Raw genomic sequence first — 20,727 nt, 5'->3', positions numbered from 1 at the left:
GGCCTTTATTCACTAGAGTTCAGAAGAATGAGAGGGGATCTAATTGAAACGTATAAATTTCTAACAGGGCTAGACAGACTGGATGCAGGGAGGATGTTTCCCCTGGTTGGGGAGTCTAGAACCAGGGGCCACAGTCTCAGAATACGGGCCAGGCCATTTAGGACTGAGATGAGGAAAAATCTCTTCACTCAGAGGGTAGTGAATCTGTGGAATTCTCTACCACAGAAGGCTGTGGTGGCCAGGTCACAGAGTATATTCAAGAAATAAATTGATAAATTTTTGGGTATTAGGGGCATCAAGGGGTATGGAGAGAAAGCTGGAATATGGCGTTGAGATAGAGGCTCAGCCATGATCATATTGAATGGCAGAGCAGGCTCGAAGGGCTGAATGGCCTACTCCCACTCCTTGCTTCTATGTTTCTAACCACAACCTTCTTCCTTTGCACTAGGTGTGACTCCAACCAGTGGAGAGTTTTCCCCGATTCCCCTTGACTCCAGTTTTGCTCGGGCTCTTTGATGCCATACTCCGTCAAATGCAGCCTTGATGCCAAGGGCAGTCACTCCCACCTCACCTCAGGAGTCCAGCTCTTTTGGCCATGTTTGAACCAAGGCTGTAATGAGGTCAGGAGCTGAGTGGCCCTGGCAGATCACAAACTGTGTGTCAGTGAGCAGGTTGTTGTTAAGCTGTGAGTATTCGCAGTCTTTAGTTTGTGTTTAGGGCTCAAGCCTTTTTTTTCTCTCTTTTTATTGAAAATAGCTTGTTAATTATAAGATCAATACTGGTGTGCAAATAAAAATTACAATGAATTGTAAAGAGCAGGGTATTCTTCAAGTGTAAAGAGAAGGGATACTAGAGTAACTACTTAAGTAATTAAATAAAATACGATAGCGTTGACAGGATGGGTGATGTGTTGCTGCTGCAGCATGCAGAATTCATACGGGTGGAGGTAAGAAATAACAAGGGGAAGAAGACACTGGTGAGAGTAACCTATAGTTCCCCTAACAGTAACTATGTTGTAGGACAGAGAATAAATCAAGAGATAATGAAGGCATGTAGAAAGGGCAGTACATTTATCATGGGTGACTTTAGTCAAATTGGCAGAGGTAGCCACAAGCAAGAATTCAGACGGGAGAATTTTCTGGGCTGGGCGTGAGTGGACGGGGATGGGCGGGGAGCCGATCACTGCCCGCGATCAACTGCGCGCCACCATTTTATGTGGGTGGGCCAATTAAGGCCCGCCCAGCATGACGTGCACCAAAAGTGCTCAGCGCTACCTATGTGGGTGGGGGAAAGAGGGAGAGTCGAGGCCTGCACTCTTTCACCCGTGTGGTTGATGAAAAATGGCAGATGTTTAAGAAAATAGTTCAGGACTCACAACAAAGATATATCCCAGTGAGGAAGAAGGATTCTAGGAAGGGGATACACCAACCATGGTTAAACAAGGAAGTTAAGGACAGTATCAAATTGAAAGAAAAAACTGATGTTGTAGCAAAGATTAGTAGTAAGTCAGAGGATGGGGAAAGTTTTAAAAGACCAGCAAAAGATGACCAAAAATAATAAAGAGGGAGAAAATAAACTTTGAGGGTAAACTAGCAAGTAATATAAAAATTGACAGTAAGAGCTTCTTTAAATATATAAAAAGGAAGAGAGAGACCAAAGCGAACATAGGCCCTCAAGAGAATGAGACTGGGGAAATAATGATGGAGAACCAGGAAATGACAGAGGAGTTGAATAAGTACTTTGCATCAGTCTTCACCGTAGAAGACACGAATAGCATTCCAAAAATGCTAAATAAGGTGCAAAAGAGATGGAGGAAATAAATACAATAACTGTCACTAGAGAAAAAGTACCAAGGAACCTAATGGAGCTGAAGGCCGATATGTCCCCTGGGCCTGATCGGTTGCATCCTAGGATATTAAAGGAAGTAGCTGCAAAAATAGTGGATGCACTGGTAGTAATCTTCCAAGAATCCTTAGATTCTGGAAAAGTCCCAGAAGATTGGAAAATTGCTAATGTAATGCACTTATTCAAAAAGAGAGGGAGACAAAAAACAGGTAACTATAGGCCAGTTAGCTTACCATCCATCCATCATTTGGAATATGGTCGGGTCTTTTATAAAGAATATGACAGCAGAACATTTAGAAATGCATAATATAATCAAGCAGTTTCAGCATGGCTCCATGAAGGGGAAATCAGCCTGACAAATTTATTAGAATTCTTTGAGGAGGCAATAAGCAAGATGGATAAAGGGGAACCAGTAGATGTAATATATTTGGATTTGGATTTCCAAAAGGCATTCAATAAGGTACCACACATATGGCTACTTAATAAGACAAGAGCCAGTGGTGTTGGGGGCAATATATTAGCATGAATAGAGGACTGGCAAACTAATAGAAAGCAGAGAGTTGGGATAAGGGGGGCATTTTCAGGATGGCAACCTGTAAATAGTGGAGTGCCACAGTGATCAGTGCTGGTTCCTCAATTATTTACAATATATAATAATGACTTTGATTCAGGAAGTGAATGTATTAACGCCAAGTTTGCAGATGATACAAAAATAGGTGGGAAGGCAAGTGGTGAAGATGACACAAAGAGTCTACAGAGAGATATAGACAGGTTAAGTGAGTGGGCAAAAACAGCAGATGGAATATAATGTCAGAAAAGGTGAGGTTATGTATTTTGGCAGGAAGAATAGAGGAGCTGCATATTATTTACATGGAGAAAGACTGCAGAAAGCTACAGCACAGAGGGATTTGGAAGTCCTCATGCATGAATCCCAAAAAGCTAACATACAAGTTCAACAGGTAATAAGGAAGGCAAGTGGAATGTTGGCTTTTATTTCAAAGGGAATAGAGTATAAAATTAGGGAAGTCTTGCTAAAACTATACAAGGCACTAGTTAGACCACACCTAGAATACTGCGAACAGTTTTAGTCCCCTTATCTAAGGAAAGATATATTGGCATTGGAGGCAGCCCAAAGAATATTCACTAGGTTGACCTTAGACATGGAGGAATTTTTTTATGAGGTAAGGTTGAGCAGGTTGGGCCTGTACTCATTGGAGTTTAGAAGAATGAGAGGCAACCTTATTGAAGCATATAAGATTCTTACAGGGCTTGACAGGGTAGATGCTGAGAGGTTGTTTCCCTTGTGGGAGAGTCTAGGACCAGACAACATAATTTAAGAGTAAGGGGTCACCCATTTAAAGCAGAGATGAGGAAGAATTTCTTCTCTCAGACGGTAGTGAACCTGTGGAATTCTTTATCACAGAGGACTGTAGAGTCTGGGTCATTAAGTATATTCAAGGCTAAGATGGACAGATTTTTAATCAGTAAGGGAATCAAGGGTTATGGGGAAAAGGCAGGAAAGTGGAGTTGAGGATTATCAAATTAGCCATGACTTCATTGAATGGCGGAGCAGACTCGATGGGCCAAATAGCCTACTTCTGCTCCTACGTCTTTTAGTCTATGGTCTCAGGGAAGGTAGGAACATACACATTCACCTGGATATCCCCGAAGGAAAAGAGTTGCAGCTGGTAAGTTGTGGTGGGAAGGTGGAAAGTGATGCCGGGACAGAGGGGTGAGGGGGGGGGTGGGGGTGGGGGTGGTGGGGGGGGGGGGCGCGGGGCGGGGGGGGTGTGAACGGTGATGGGGGGAAGGAAATAGGTGACTCGGGGAGGAGAAAAGGTGGGGGAATGCACGCAAAACCGAGTCCAGACCATGCTGCCCAAATCGAAAGTGAAATGAGAATCTGGTGGGCAAGATCAGGTGCTGCATGGGAGTGTGATCAGTGGGTGGGCGGAGATGCAGGTTAGCACAGATGGACAACTGAAAGAGAATCCCAGCAGGCAGCATTGAAAATGCTCAGGACTGTGAGATGAGTGTGATGCGGGAAGGATCCGTGTGTGGGAGAGTGCTTACACAAGACTCTGAAAGGCCCTGCCACACACACTCACACGTCTCTCTCCATTGGCCAGCTGCTCCCTCTGCGGTGACAGAGGACAAGGTTGAGATTCTCACAGGGAAAGGGGACTCGGAGAGTGGGGACAGCCTCTGAGATTCCTGAGTGGATGACCCAGGGGCGTCCAGCTGCCGCTCCTCCTCCCCCTGGGTGCCTGGGGGCCCCGGCCTGACTCCTTGAGGGGAAGGAGCACCTGGAGGGGTGTCGAGGTGCCCTGTTTACCAATTGCCTTGCCCCTGCAGGAACTCACCCATGGCTCTCAGGATGGCGTTCAGGTCTGCACACATCTCCGCATTCTGATGGAACAGTGTGTCTATGATGCCTGCCATCATCCCCATGGAGACCGCCATATGCGCACATGAGGGCACCACTTCATCAGAGAGCAGGTGGATGCACTCCTCATGTGCCTCTCTGCTGAGGGCTTCCATTGGCTCTGCGTGATGTTCCCATGCCTTCGGCAGACTCTCCAGAGTGAGTTGAAAGGCCAGATCTAGAGGCTTGTCATCTGACGCTGACCTCACAGCAGTCCTTCGAGTGCCGGGGAGCTCGCACAAACCTGCCTCCTGCTGCTGTGGACACATGTCCCTGCGGTGACCACCAGATTGTGAACCCAACCCCACTCCAGATTTAGGCTCCAACGAGGAGTGTGCCTCAGCACTGGTGCAGGGTGTGGGTAAGTGCTGCGACGGGTCTTCAGGGCTGCTTATTTCCAACTCTTCAATGGAGGAGGTGTCCTCTTGGCTGGAGGTAGGATGTGGATGTAGCTGAGGGACTGGCTGGCTGAGGGTGTCGGTCACTTGGCACACTTCCCTGTGAACCAAATTAGAGATAATTAGTGCATGGCAGCAGAGTCAAAAGCAGGAGAGAGAGGACTCACAGTTGCGTTAAGAGAGGGAGGATGTGATGCAGGATCGTCACGAGTGTGTTCACCACCGAACTCACCATCACCGCAGACATGGTCCATGTCCTCACTAGTCAGTGCGATGATGTACTCCTCAAAAAGTGTGAGGGGCCTAATGTGGGCCATTCCAGCCCGGATCTGGGACCTCTTCCTGCTGACATGAGCAGGCTTCTCCTGCGTGAAAGCAGATGGAGAGAGTGTGAGACAACACATGGCACTGTGTGGAATGTTTGTTTGGTGAGCGGAGCCATGGACTGGATGAGAATGTGAGTGTGAGAGGGTATGAGCCTGATAGAGATGTGAGGGTGTGTGTGAGAGTTAGTGGTGTTGTCCCTTGAGGTGTGAGATACCTGTGGATGTGTGATGGGTTTGTGAGTGCGTGAGTTGAGAGTGATGAGAAGAGTGAGTTACCCTGGCGGAACGGATGAGACCATTCATCCTGTAGCGGCACTGGGTGGCTGTCCTCTTTTGAAGGGCATTGGCGCTGACCACCACTGCCACCGCATCCCAAGCCGGATTAGTGAGGTTGCTGCCCATCCTGCAGCCAGATTGAGGGAAGAGGACTTCACGGCGAGTCTCCACGGCGTCCAAAAGGTGTTTGAGGGACACATTGAACCTGGGAGCTGTAGTCTTTTTGTCTTTCGGGGCCATGTCATCTTTGCAGCATGTGTGGGCTGGAAGCACTGAGAGGTTTGCGCATAGCTGGAATTTAAATATGGTGCCAGGCATGCTGAAGCAGTGAGGTGATGAAGTGGCAGGCGAATGAGAGCCCGCCCGCAATGGAAATGGCATGTTTCCCGGGAATGCATAATTAATGCGGCAGGTTTGGAATGATTCTGTGTGAGAAGCCACCATTGCGGCCGACAGGTAAAACATCGTTTTCCCCTCCCACTACCTCACTTAGCGCAAACCTGGGACAATTCCGCCCATTGGACTAAACGTAATGATGAAACTGAGGAAAAGCAGCTAATCTTTTCATTCTTATTTGGCTTGTGCAAAGTTGTAATGCCTAAAGGGCACTATGTTAGCTGCAGGGATGCCTTGGAGAGAGCAAAATTCAATAGTAAAGAGACAATGGTCTACAATCATATCCAGGTGCTTTGTCCTGAGATAGTTGGTGAATTTAGTGAGTGATCTCAGTAGCTGTTATATCTTATACAGTTGATGCTGCAAATCAGCTCTCTGTCCTCTGCACTAACCCATAAAACACATACATTAGCAGTGCCATTCAGTGTGTAAATGTACAACATTTTACAGCATATTTACAGCAGAGAAACAAACCATTTGGCACAGCAGGTCCATTTCAGTGCTTATGCTCGTCACACGAACCTGCTTCCACCCTTACTTTGTCAATCTATCAACATTTCTTTCTAATTCTTTCTACGTCATGTTTATCTATTTTTCTTTCAATACATATGCATTATTTGCCTCAACCACTCCCTGTGGTATTGAGTTCCACATTCTAACCATTCTCTGGATGAAGAAGTTTCTCCTGAATTTTCTATTGAATTTACGAGTGACCATCTTTATATTGATGGTTTTTTGACCTGATCATGCCCGCAAGTGGGGTGAATTTTACATTTTTCGGTGGGGTGCAGGAGGCTGACCTGGAAGTGATTGAAACATATAATATCCTGAGGGGTTTTGAGACGGTGGAGGTGGAGAGGATGTTTCCTCTTGTGTGAGACTCAAGAACTAGGGGTCACTGTTTAAAAATAAGGGGTCAGCCATTTAAGACCGAGATGAGGAGAATTTTTTTTCTCACAGAGGATTGTGAGTCTTTGGAACGCTCTTCCTTAAAATCTGGTGAAAGCAGAGCCTTTGAATATTTTTAAGGCAGAAGTCGATAGATTACTGATAAGCAGTGGAGTGGAAAGTTATCGGGGGTAGGTAGGAATGTGGAGTTGAGGCTACACTCAGGTCAGCCATGACCTCATTGAATGGCAGAGAAGGTGCGAAGGGCCAAGTGGTCTACTCCTGTTCCTAATTCGTATGCTTATATGTAGTTTAATTATGCAGTCCTGGAAAGAATCAGGTTTCATAGGCTGTTGAAGGACAATGCTCAAAGTATGCAAATTTCTGTTACTGCAGAGCTGTCCTGCTTGTACATGCCTTAGCCCTTCGATGGTTGCTCCAACGACCCATGGGTTAGGTACCTTGTTTCAGGTACCTTGATAACTCTTACTTCTAAGGTGATTGTGGATAGTTAAGTGGTTTTAAACCCCTGTAAGATGTTCAGATTGGCTTTCTGTAATTTGTTTTCAGTGGGTTCCAACATTAAGTTGTTGGATTTGGTGATATTTGGTGAATTTAAGTGGGATTCTCACCAGAGTTCCAGAATTGTTGATGGTACATCTTCTGTATGAGTGCATAGGCACTTAGGATAGCAAGTTTTGTCTGTCCATAACTTGCAGAGCTGTCTGAAGGCAGCATAAAGTGGACCTTGTGGGCTTTTCCTACCAGCTTACACTGCAGTAGGAGAGTCCAAGATTCTGCTGGCCGGTTTAACTGATCTATCAGTTTCTCAAAGACTGTAAAAAAGGTTTCCCCATCCTTTTCTTCAAAGGGGAGCAGCAGTCAGGAATTCCTTAAGAAATCAAAACTTGTTTCTGAATTAGGGGTGGTTGAATTACTAGCGGCATCTTTACTAGGTAAAAAAAAAAGGTTCTCTCTAGTTGCTTCAATTTGCCTTAATTTGCTTTCCTTTTGTGCTTGTAATTCTTTCTCCAGCTGGAAAGCTCACTCTCATTTTCAAGTCCAGAATTCCCTCTCCTCCTTCTCCTTCTAGGATTCCCTTTCTCTCTCTTTTTCCCTTGCCTGAAACTCTAACTCTAGTCTCCACTCTTCTAGGCAAGTTTTGGCTAAGGTAACCTGGTTTGTTTCAGTTTCTGTATCTTCGGCCTGTTCCAAGTCTGGGATGAAGCCAAGGCATTCAGCCAGAATCTTTAATACCTTGGGCTTTATGATGTATATTAAATTTTACCTGCATCTAGGCTTCTAGCTGTTCTATGGTTATGGATGCTCATAAGCCCAAATTAAGCCCTCCTGTTACATGAATACTTTTACATCAAAGTCAGCCACCTTACTTTCTATTGGTAGTATTCATGAAGCTTACCATTGTAATCCCTTTTGTTTTTGTTTCAACAATTTTGGCTCTGTCACTTTTCCCTTCTATTTCCAATTTTCCTTGAAAGTCAGATTTAACTGGTTTGCTCCAATGGGTTTAAGAACAAAAGAACATAAGAACTAGGAGCAGGAGTAGGCAATTCAGCCCTTTGAGCTTGCCCCGCTATTCATTACAATCATGTGATCTCATTTCGGCCTCAACTCCAATTTCCCGTCTCTCCCCTTAACTCTTCAACCCATTACTAATTAAAAATCTGCCTATCTCCTCCTTCAATTTATTCAGCGTCCCGGCATCCACTGCACTCTGAGGTAGTGAATTCCACAGATTCATGACCCTTTGAGAAAAGTTAATCCCAAATGCAGCCCACAATTCTGTCACGGAACGAACACATGGGCTCCCTCACTGCCTGTACTCAGTATGTTTTGTTAGGAAAGAAGTGTGTCTTTTCCTACCCTTGGAGCATGTTTTCTAATTAAATAATTCATTCATGGGATGTGGGCTTCCCTGGCTGGGCCAGCATTTATTGCTCATCCCTAGTTGCTCTTGAGAAGGTGGTGGTGAGCTATAGTCCATGTGGTGTGGGTACATCCACAGTGCTGTTAGGAAGGGAGTTCCAGGATTTAGACAAAGCAACACTGAAGGAACAACGATATATTCCCAAGTCAGGGTGGTGAGTGACTTGGAGGGGAACTTCTAGGTGATGATGTTCCCATCTCTCTGCTGCTTTTGTCCTTCTAGATGGGTTTGGAAGGTGCTGTCGAAGGAGCCTTGGTGAATTCCTGCAGTTCATCTTGTAGATGGCATACACTTTTGTTACTGCCACTTGTCAGCCCTAACCTAATTCAGCAGCAAACTTCTGTGCGTTTAAACTAAAGAAGGCTACTTAGTCTCACACACATACCCTGAATTAATGCAACATCACAGACTCGATCTCACGCATGCATACACACACACACACACACACACACACACACACAAAGATTGGATATAGTGCACTTTTACAAACTACAATTAATTCAGTCTCTGAATTTCCAATCTCCTATGTGGCAGGCCTGTGTCTTTTTTGAATTTGGTTTTGCTGATTTAAAGTTGAAGTGAAGGTTTTGTAAAGCAAAGGGTACATAGCAGGTTGAGAGGTTTCTTGTAGTTGAATATCCAGGAGGTTGGTTCTCAGGTGAACTTTGAAACTGGAACAGATTAAGTGCTTTGGCTGCTTGATGACTTGCAGCTAGTTCCAGAGTCTGGTTCTCAGACTGGTTGATGACTGATGGTTCTTAAAAGGCAAAGATGATACAGCTTTTCTCTGCAGCTGTTGTCTTGTCAGTGTCCTTTTGCAGTCTGGCCAGATCACTTCTGGGTCTTGGGATAATAAAAAATCTCAGTATCAGAAGCCAGCTTCCATTACATGTTCAACAGCCATTGTCCGCCCATAATAGTTTAAAGCTAAAAGTCTAATGATATACAATAGGAGATGGACGTGGTCTATCACACTTAGCTGGTGGATAACTGGTCTCATCAGCTTTCCTTTGTTGAACTGCAGACATGGAGATATAGAGTCTAAGAGTCCAATGACTCTGTATTTTGAGTAAGCTTCGAACAGTGGCAAGCATGAATTCCACAGCTAACATTTGTCTTAGTATGTCCATTCCGAGGTGAAACCCCCGCTCATGGCTATTCAATTTGGAACTCTCCAGAAGCTTGATATTTTGTGTTGAATAAGCAAAGGTCACCTGGCCCCTTGGCAGCCATCTTAACAATACATGAATGTCTGTTTTAACCCAAAAAAAATGACAGTTCCAGAAGCTTCCAAATGATCATAGTCCATGTGTAAAGTTGTAAATATGACATGCTTTTACAGGGCCTGACAAGCATATTACCTCCTTACTCTTATTACAAAACCATCTCAAACTTATCAATATTGACGTTCATTCGCAAGTTTGTTATGGTCTTTCTGAATTTTCTTGCAGTTTTCCTCAGTATTAACTATTCTCCTCAGTTTGAAGCTGTTTACAAATTTTAACTTTTTCATGAGATATAGGCACCAATAATATTTTGGAAGGTGTGGGAGAACACTGGAGGCCAAAAACAGACCAAGAGCTGGGCAAGGCCAAGGATGTGAAAGATCTGCCAAACTGAATGATTATCAGTTGGGGATAATCCAGAGAAATCATGAAGGGTGAGGGGGAAAGTCAGTCATTGTGGCTTTTGGGCAGGAAGAAAGAGATCAAGCATCATAGTTGTAGGGGAGGGGTAATTGGGGGCCGGAGAGAGAGAGGCTATCAGGCTGGGATAGGAATAGTTTGTGATCATGGCAGTGGGGATAAAGAGGCTACATATAGCAAGGATTAAACAAAAAGAAGCTGGGGAGAGAAGAAAACTTGCTCCTTCTGACCCAAAAGGAGTACTGGAAAAGGCACTTACCGTGTGAAATCAGCAGCTCCCATCTCTTTTTCAGTGATTAGGGGGAACCCAAACAACAGCAGTGAAGTTCAAATCAGTCTCCCAGTTGCACTGTGGGACCCTGGTGTAAATATGTCAATTAAGTGTTCTACTTCTACACAGTGGGACCCTTGGACACCAAAATATTCACCACTGTAAGAGAGCAGGTGGACATATGTGCAGCGTTTGGAAACCCATACCCCATATTTAAATTTTTAATCCCGAGCCCCTCCTGCCTGGTGCTGGGTTCCAGTTAATTTTGTTACAGACAGGGATGAGAAGGAACTGAAATCCCCAATTTCCTTCCTTTACTGTACATAATCAGTGTTTATTTGAAAAGGAATATGTGTGTGTCTCTTAACCCTGAGTGAGTGGTCAATTTGAGTAACCAGCAGCAAAACTTCATAGGTTTAAATAAAGCTGATTATTTTTCATGTGTTCACCCCAAAAGCCTAATGCTTTGTTACTCACTAGGCACTCACACACACACACACATACACACACGCATGCATGCACTCACACTCATACACATTTACACAAATATGCACACACACTCAAGAAAGAATACAATTCAAGAGAATAGTGCACTTTTACAAGTCATAAAGAAAAGGATAGTTCATAATTCACCTGTTTGGCCTATATTAAGAAAAACATACGTTGCATGCCTGGTGAAGAACATCTTTCAATCTTGAAGGGTAGTCTAGCTGGACTCAATAGCCAGAGTTTTGTATCAGAATTGCTGCAGGATTCTCTTGAAGCAATGGATTTTCAGCAGGGGTCATGGAGTTAGTTAATTACAATTTTCTTATGATGAGGTCAGTTTCCTGTACTACTGGACTTGAAAAGCAACAGGCTTTAAGATATTGCAGGTTTTAAAGATATTGATGCATTTTCTGGAGCTACCTCTGCAGTGGTGGTTCACAGGCTGACTGGTTTCCCCACAGCTCATTGTTACCTTTCAAGCTCGGAGATGGTAAGCCTAGGAGTCCATAGATTTTGAGTTTTGGATAAGTCCACAAACAATAGAAGGTATGAATTCCACAAATAGTTTTTGTATATCCATTCAAGGAGTCACCCCATCCATGGTCATTCAATTAGGAACTTTCAAGAGGCTTGAGTTAGTCTGTGCAGAAATTGCAAAAGTCATCTGACACCAGGCAACCACATTAGGATAAAAACAAAAAACTGCAGATGCTGGAAATCCAAAACAAAAACAGAATTACCTGGAAAAACTCAGCAGGTCTGGCAGCATCGGCGGAGAAGAAAAGAGTTGACGTTTCAAGTCCTCATGACCCTTCAACAGAACTAGGTGAATCCAAGGAGGGGGGGTGAAATATAAGCTGGTTTTAGGTGTTGGGGAGGGGGAGGGGGTTGGGTTGGGGGAGAGAAGTGGAGGGGCGTGGTGTGGTTGTAGGGACCAGCAAGCAGTGATAGGAGCGGATCATCAAAAGATGTCACAGACAAAAGAACAAAAGAACACAGAGCTGTTGAAGTTGGTGATATTATCTAAACGAATGTGCTAATTAAGAATGGATGGTAGGGCACTCAAGGTATAGCTCTAGTGGGGGTGGGGGGAGCATGAAAAATTTAAAAATATTTAAAAATAATGGAAATAGGTGGGAAAAGAAAAATCTATATTAATTATTGGAAAAAACAAAAGGAAGGGGGAAGAAACAGAAAGGGGGTGGGGATGGAGGAGGGAGTTCAAGACCTAAAGTTGTTGTATTCAATATTCAGTCCGGAAGGCTGTAAAGTACCTAGTCGGATGATGAGGTGCTGTTCCTCCAGTTTGCGTTGGGCTTCACTGGAACAATGCAGCAAGCCAAGGACAGACATGTGGGCAAGAGAGAAGGGTGGACTGTTAAAACAGCAAGCGACAGGGAGGTTTGGGTCATTCTCGCGGACAGACCGCAGGTGTTCTGCAAAGTGGTCGCCCAGTTTACGTTTGGTCTCTCCAATGTAGAGGAGACCACATTGGGAGCAACGAATACAGTAGACTAAATTGGGGGAAATGCAAGTGAAATGCTGCTTCACTTGAAAGGAGTGTTTGGGCCCTTGGACAGTAAGGAGAGAGGAAGTGAAGGGGCAGGTGTTATATCTTTTGCGTGGGCATGGGGAGGTGCCATAGGTGGGGGTTGAGGAGTAGGGGGTGATGGAGGGGTGGACCAGGGTGCGCGGAGGGAACGATCCCTACGAAATGCCGCCGGGGGGGTGAAGGGAAGATGTGTTTGGTGGTGGCATCATGCTGGAGTTGGCGGAAATGGCGGAGGATGATTCTTTGAATGCGGAGGCTGGTGGGGTGATAAGTGAGGATAAGGGGGACCCTATCATGTTTCTGGGAGGGAGGAGAAGTTGTGAGGGCGGATGCGCGGGAGATGGGCCGGACACTGATTGAGGGCCCTGTCAACGACCGTGGGTGGAAAACCTCGGTTAAGGAAGAAGGAGGACATGTCAGAGGAACTGTTTTTGAAGGTAGCATCATCGGAACAGATGCGACAGAGGTGAAGGAACCGAGAGAATGGGATGGAGTTCTTACAGGAAGCAGGGTATGAGGAGCTGTAGTCGAGGTAGCTGTGGGAGTCGGTAAGCTTGTAATGGATATTGGTGGACAGTCTATCACCAGAGATTGAGACAGAGAGGTCAAGGAAGGGAAGGGAAGTGTCAGAGATGGACCACGTGAAAATGATGGAGCGGTGGAGATTGGAAGCAAAATTAATAAATTTTTCCAAGTCCCAACGAGAGCATGAAGCAGCACCGAAGTAATCATCGATGTACCGGAGAAAGAGTTGTGGAAGGGGGCCGGATTGGACTGGAACAAGGAATGTTCCACATACCCCATAAAGAGACAGGCATAGCTGGGGCACATGCGGGTACTCATAGCCACACCTTTTATTTGAAGGAAGTGAGAGGAGTTGAAGGAGAAATTTTTCAGTGTGAGAACAAGTACAGCCAGATGGAGGAGAGTAGTGGTGGATGGGGATTGTTCGGGCCTCTGTTTGAGGAAGAAGCTAAGGGCCCTCAGACTATCCTGGTGGGGGATGGAGGTGTAGAGGGATTGGACGTCCATGGTGAAGAGGAAGCGGTTGGGGCCAGGGAACTGGAAATTGTTGATGTGACGTAAGGTGTCAGAGGAATCACGGATGTAGGTGGGAAGGGACTGGACAAGGGGAGAGAGAAGAGAGTCAAGATAACGAGAAATGAGTTCCATGGGGCAGGAGCAAGCTGACACGATCAGTCTACCGGGACAGTGCTGTTTGTGGATTTTGGGTAGGAGGTAGAAGCAGGCCGTCCGAGGTTGGGCGCCTATCAGGTTGGAAGCTGTGGGAGGAAGATCCCCAGAGGAGATGAGGTCAGTGACAGTCCTGGAAACAATGGCTTGATGTTCAGTGGTGGGGTCATGGTCCAGGGACAGGTAGGAGGAACTGTCTGCGAGTTGACGCTCAGCCTCCGCGAGGTAGAGGTCAGTGCACCAGACAACAACAGCACCACCCTTGTCAGCGGGTTTGATGACAATGTCAGGGTTGGACCTGAGAGAACATTAGGAGCCTTTTAAATGTCCATTTTTAAAGGAGAAAGAAATTTCAGAAAATTCGGTCCTAAATATAGTCCATGTTTAAAAATATGAATATGATATGCCTTTACTGGGCATGAGAATATTAATGATATCATTTTGGTCACAATATTTTCAGTATTCATATTGTACTTGTGTTATTGAATTTTATTTGTCAGATTGGACTTTATATTACTTTAGAAGCAAGGGTTACATCCTAATTTCTATTAAAGCCATTTCTGAAGATCTTTAGCTGAAATTTTAATATAACCTTATTTTGATAAGATCGATGTCTTCTTGGAAAACAGATGAGGCTCTCACTTTACTAGCGTGATCAAGTGACCGAGTAGAGGAGTAAAGGGTTAATGTAACAGTAAGAATTAAAACACTGCTATCGAGAATATTGTTCTTCAGTAAGAAAATGAATGTGTGAGTAAGATAACAATCTGTTTCCAATGACGATTTAGATTTCAGCCCATGATATGGTTTGTGGAAATATTTGCTCCTCAACAGCACTGTATAGCTTTTTGGCAAATCACATATTTTCCTTCACTACTTGGCACGGCATCAGTTCCAACAAAGCTGAAGTTACAGATTATTAGTGCTATGTTTTAGATCATGATAGCTAACTTTCTGTCCGAAGCAGATGCTATTATTAGTTTCCACATCTTGTGACCCTACATGGTACTTAAAGCAAAAAAAACTAGTGTAAATTGTAAAGCAGTCTAAAATAGTCTGTGATTACAAAAATAACAGAGGCATATAATACATAAAATTAAAACAGGAAACAAATATCTGTTGATTAAAGTGTTGACAGGACTGCAGCTGAAGAAGCAGCTGCTTCCCAGTTTCAGATTTAACTACATATATCTTCCCTGATACATTGTAAATCATCCCCCTAAATGAAGTAGCTTTTTAGATTGACCCAGATGGCTGAAGGAGCAGTGGATATCACAAGTTGCTCTAATACACAATCCATATTAGGGTCATTATCACATGACCTTTGGCGTCAAATGCATCTAAGTACAATATTCATGACATCAAGCATATTTTTAAATCAACATCCTTTTAAGGTAAAACTCAGCTGGCCTGGTCTCGGCCTCTTTTGACTCAAGTGGCGCCTGAGCCACTTCAACCCTCACAGGTTCCAGTGTTTGGTCTAGTTTTCTCCTTGTATAACGTGCCTGTCAAGGTAAAATGAACTTTATTTATTCTATCCATTGTTTTCTCAAAATAGTGAGGATTCCTGTACTTAACAGAAATTATGGCTTATATCAGGATAACCATTCATAGAATCAAACAGCACATTTGACCGATCATGACTATGCTGTCTCTTTAGAAAAGCTATCCATTTAGTCCCATGCCCCTGCTCTTTCCTCCATACCCTTGCAGCTTTTTCCCTTCAATTAATTGAAAATTGCTCCTGGGTCTGCTTTCACACCCTTTCAGGTAATGCAATGCACTCCACATCATAACACTCGCTGCATTAAAAAAATTACTCTTCATCTCCCCATTGTGTTTTTTTTTGCTTTAAGTTTCAAGTATTTTATTGCTGTTCTTCTGCCCTGATTAAAATAAGAGCACAGTATTCTGGAAGCCTACAGAAAGTGAAAGAAATTGTAAAACATTGACCAAGTGCTCTCCCATTGGCACAGTGAGTAAATGCACATCCAGAGTGGCAGTAAGCACATTCAGTAAATTCCTAGGTTTGATCATTGGTCTGTGTTGAGTTAGCTGACCTGTGTTGCATGGAGATGGTGTGTCCCTGGTCTAGGGCAAGAGAGGGGGAAAAAAATCAGCCATGTTTCTGCTACTGATCCAATGACCATTGATTAGAAATGAATGTTGTGATGTCAGGTGAGGCCAGCACCTTTGTCAGCTGTGTTGGGCCATGGTTGAAAATCCTACCAGCATTGCTGTCTGCTCTTATATATGAAAATTGCCTGGTGGCTTGAGGTATCGTATGACTGCCAAGGCTTATGGAAAAACACTCGATTAGCACCAGCTCTCTGGAGGAGAGAAGAAGAGAGAAAAATGGACCAAAGGAACGAAAGTAAAGCTTACACAAACTATTAAAATAGCTTTGAGATTCATTGGCTATGAAAATTTTGATGGTCATCATTAAAGTTTGTTTCCTTCTCTTGTAGTTTGCAATGCTGTTTTCAAGCACTGCGTTTCTGTTATAATGGTATCATGTCTGAGCATCCTTTGTGCAGGTTCTCACATCTCCATCGATACATGCCAGTACTGGTGTTGTAGAACACCCCCTTCAATAATGCAGAAGGAAAGAAAGATATGAAGAATAATAAGCAAACTGAGAGGAATGAAACCTAAGTAACCTAAAAAGAAAAGCAGAAAATGTGAAAAGCAACAAATTAAAAGGAAAGGTTACTCAGAAACAGAAGAAGAACATCAATGCTCGGAGAAAAGGTAAGCTCATGATTTGATATTTGAACACCAGGTGGATCCACATAGAATTGCTCATGGCTACCAGAGGATTTATCATTTCAGACATGAACCCAAGAAATATCTGGAAACCTCTTGGTTGATCAGCAGTTACAGAAGACATGCCATTGGGAATAAAGTAAACTAAATTCTTTTGTGTGACCACTTTAAACAACGGCTTAAATTGTAGCAGGCAACAGTAACATTGTAGGTCTGACACAGCTGCAGTGAAAGTCCATTGGAACGTTTTGCAAAAGGGATCTTGCACACCACATGTTAGTGGATTTTCACTGCGGCTTTGTCTAGATTAAAGTGGGAGGAATCCCTTCACAAAACGTCTACTAAATTTTGATTGCAGTTCTGTTACATTATACCATTTTCCATTTCATTAGAGAGACCACCTAGGTAGCTTTTTTGACATGAGTAGTTCTGTACCAGCTCAATTATAACAGCTGGAGTTGGCACAGTGCCCCAAAAATCATTGAGCGTGATGCATCGAGAAAGTATCTAGCTTCATGCCAGCATAAGTGCGAGTCTGTTCAATAGACTCACTAAATGTATGAGGCATGTTTCACCATGTGAATTGGGGGACTGGGGAGGGAGACAAATGGTGGGTTGTGAGGTTGAGCACACATTGGTCACTACATATCTCTGCTTATCTTCACAGGGGCTCATAAGAACCTAGGAAATAGAAGCAGGGGTATTCCAAGGTTAAAATAAACTAAATGCACAAAATGTAATTTCAAGCTATCAATGCCCAATACTTGATGTTTCTACTCATGCATAATAAAGCTGGATAAATACCTGGGTAAGTGTGAAGTGCTTCTGGCCCAGATTCCTTCTAACCTGATTTTAACACCACAACCTCGCCCATTTCCGGTGCCCTCATGCAGGGGATTGAAATCCTTGCAGTGACCTTCTCACCAAATAAGTAACTATGTTTACAGTAGATGTAACAGTATGAAAACCTAGCTAGATATGGCTCAGTGTTCTGTTCTTTCAGCAATGTGTAAAATAATTTTGCTAAGGACTGTAAGTGCGTGTCACCTTCACTATAGTGCCAGCCGTAGAATAACCTGGGTAGTGTTTGGGAACAGAATCTGAAGAAGCAGGCAGGGAGAAAGTGGTCCAGAGGTGTATACAAAACCATAACAACTTGCATTTATGTTGCAACTTTAATGTACAAAGACATCCCCTGACATTAATGAAGAAAATAAAGGAAAACATAAATAAAACCATAAGAAAAACAAAATGAAACTTGCTCCAGAGCTAAACTTGCAGTGTAAGCATTGCCAATGCATGTGTTTCAAGATCAGAACTCACTTTTCCAGTAATTCATGCTGTCCTGTTGTACAGTGTATTATAGCAGCCGCAAATAGAAAAATTACATCAAGCATTCAACAACATCTCTACAATCTTCTCTCTAAAAGTACTGCTGCATTCCCATTAATGCTTTCTTAAGCACATTTGTGATACAAGTTTAGCATTAGAGTGAAGCACTTCCTTGTTTTGCACCAATGCTAATCGCATGGCCAATAATTTTGACTTAAGACAACAGTGTGAAACATGCAATAACAGCTTATATTGCAAATGCACCCTCATTTAAAAGGTTGGGTACAGCGCACATGTCAGTTAATCCTCAGCCTGGCCAATCTCTCAAAGAACAGTGCAAGTCCAGTGACATTACCAATCTTATCTTAGACAATCGCTCAGGATTGGTTCAATGGGTTCTGAGATGGCTGATAAATCCAATACACAATCTGCCAGCTCTGTCATATACAGGGCAGGTGGTGCTTAAAAGTCAAGTAGATCAGGTGTTTGGAAGTTTATGCACATTCTCTGATGCTTCGACTTTGCCTTTGCTTTCTCCCGGCCAAGTCTCTCGATGTGTTCAGTGCCTTCTAGAACGAACCTTCTCCGTTTTGGCCAGTCACAAGCCAGGGACTCCTGTGAGTCAGCTGGAATATTTGACCTGTTTCGGGATGATTTCAGGGCATCCCTAAAACATTTCCACTGTCCTCCTGGGAGTTCCCCTGCTGTGACTGAATTCCAAGTGCAGCAGTTGCTTCGGGAGGCTAGTCTCAGGCAAACAAATGACATTCCCTGCCCTGCTGAGCTGCCTGAGTGATTTGTCTAAGCTCAGTTAGTTTCTTTTTTTAGCTTTACCTGATCCAAGTATGTTTAAAGTCATATTAGCCCGGTACCATAAATTATTTAAAAACGTACCACAAAATTATCTACCAAGAGTATTACTTCCCAATTATTAGCTGGTTAAACAGTTAACAAACTTACAGAAGTGATAACTCTGATTTTAAATTACTGCTTTGTGCAAACCAGGCTAGAGACAGTGTGGGGAGGGTAGCAATTAAAATTGAAGAGAAGGCTTCTACATTCCTTTCCCTCCCCCAAACTGACTGCTTTACAGGTAGGAAGGACGCCTCCCTCAAAACATCAGAATGCTCTTTAAATGAGCAAATTGGGCTCTGATATTGGAAATTTGTGCCATGAGATTTGCAAATGGTAGGAACTAGGTTGAACCTTAGGACAGCAGAGACACAATTCCAGCCAACAGTATAGATAATTGGCCTACTCCTGCTCCGATGTTCCTATGTTCTTAATTGACTAAGAACATTTAGCAGCTAGAGGGTGAGGAATTTTTCAAATTTTATCAGTGCTGAAATGACCTTAACTCTTATGATGGAGTTGGGGGAGGGGTGGGGAGTGACAGTATGTCTTCAGCTACCTAGTCCCTAACCTCTGGAATTCCCTCACAAAGCATCTAAACCTTTCTCACTTACATTAAGACATTTCTTAAGACCTGGATCTTTGTCCAAGTGTTTGATCACCTGTCCTAATATCTCCTTTTATGCCTCATTGTCAGGTTTTACTTCATCACACATGTGAAGAACCTTGGGACGTTTTATTACATTGTATTACAAACTGCTGTGCATCAAATTGATCTGAATTATTTCAGCATAGATAGATTTTATCTTGCCTTTGTATCTTGTTCAACTGTGAGGAAGTTTCATGAACTTTTTAGACAGAAAAATTTTGTAAACATGTTAAAAATAATTGACTGTTGGATTTGATTTCTAAACTTGAGACCCGCTAGGATAAATTCTTATCATTACTACATGGGCATTAAGTATCAACTGGGTACAGTGCAGAGCAGAGGGTATAGAAACAGAGGGTATAGAAAAGGGTGTATGTACATGAGTCTTTGAAGGTGGCAGGCCAAGTTGAGAAACTTTTTAAAAAATACAGGATCCTTGGCTTTATAAATAGAAAGGCAGGCCGGAATTTTATGTGCCACAATCAGACGTGCGGCTAACCCAAGCTAGCGCAAAATTGCATAAGGAAATGTCGGGCGGGCCTCTTGGCATCAGAGCGATGTCGCACCATATCATGATCAATGGGCGTGCAAGGGACTTGGAAGCACACCCGCTGATAATCAACGTTCCAAGTAAGCCAATTAAAGCCCCAATCGACCAGGACTTTTAGTGGACTGTGCACTTTTACGCTTGGCGCACGGGCCAATTGGCCAGCTGGCTTTCGCAATTTTGTACCATCCTCAATCCAGGGCGGGATAAAATGCCAAGAAGATGTTTGAAGGTTGTGGAGTTGTGAGTACTGCTGTCAGTTGTTTGTAGTTGCTTTAGAGATAGTTTGTGAAATTTTTTGCATGCAAATATCCATTGAACAATACTGCATCTCCCTGAGGCAGCTCCAAAACATTTGTCAACCTTCAGGGAGCTTGTTGTAAACCATCTGCCCACACCCTCACTTGTCTCGGCACCTGTCCTCTTCCCACCTGTCCCAGCAACGCTGAGTATCTCTCAGCGCGCATTTCACACTGGCCAGCAGTTAATGGCCAGCCAGCATGAAATCGTGTATCAGTTGCAATCGTGGCCGGAAGTGCATAATGTATCCGCTTCCGGGCCCGCCGATCGCGCATGCATGATGCACACAAAATTCAGGCCACAGGGTACAAAGAGATGTTCAAAGATACCGTGTTTGATGACAGAGTTCTAGACGAGGTGAGCAACCTTTGAAAGCAAAGTGAAAACCTGCTGAAAGGCCTTCACACACAACAAGATTCCCTCAGGTCAAAGTTTGTACCTCTTGGAAAAGTATGAAAAGAAACAGAAAGAATTCAGCATTTCTCTGAATAAACTGAAGGATGAGTTGGCAGAGAAGATACAACGAAGATCAATTTTCCAAGGAGGCAGCAAACAAATACAAAAAAAGAGATGGAAGAGCTGAAGAATCAGCTAAATGAAGCCAAAGAGGCTTTGGAGGCAAAAGTC

This window comes from Carcharodon carcharias, chromosome 11, assembly GCF_017639515.1.
Source record: "Carcharodon carcharias isolate sCarCar2 chromosome 11, sCarCar2.pri, whole genome shotgun sequence".
Taxonomy (NCBI): Eukaryota; Metazoa; Chordata; class Chondrichthyes; order Lamniformes; family Lamnidae; genus Carcharodon; species Carcharodon carcharias.
Note: the sequence above shows the minus strand (reverse complement) of the source record.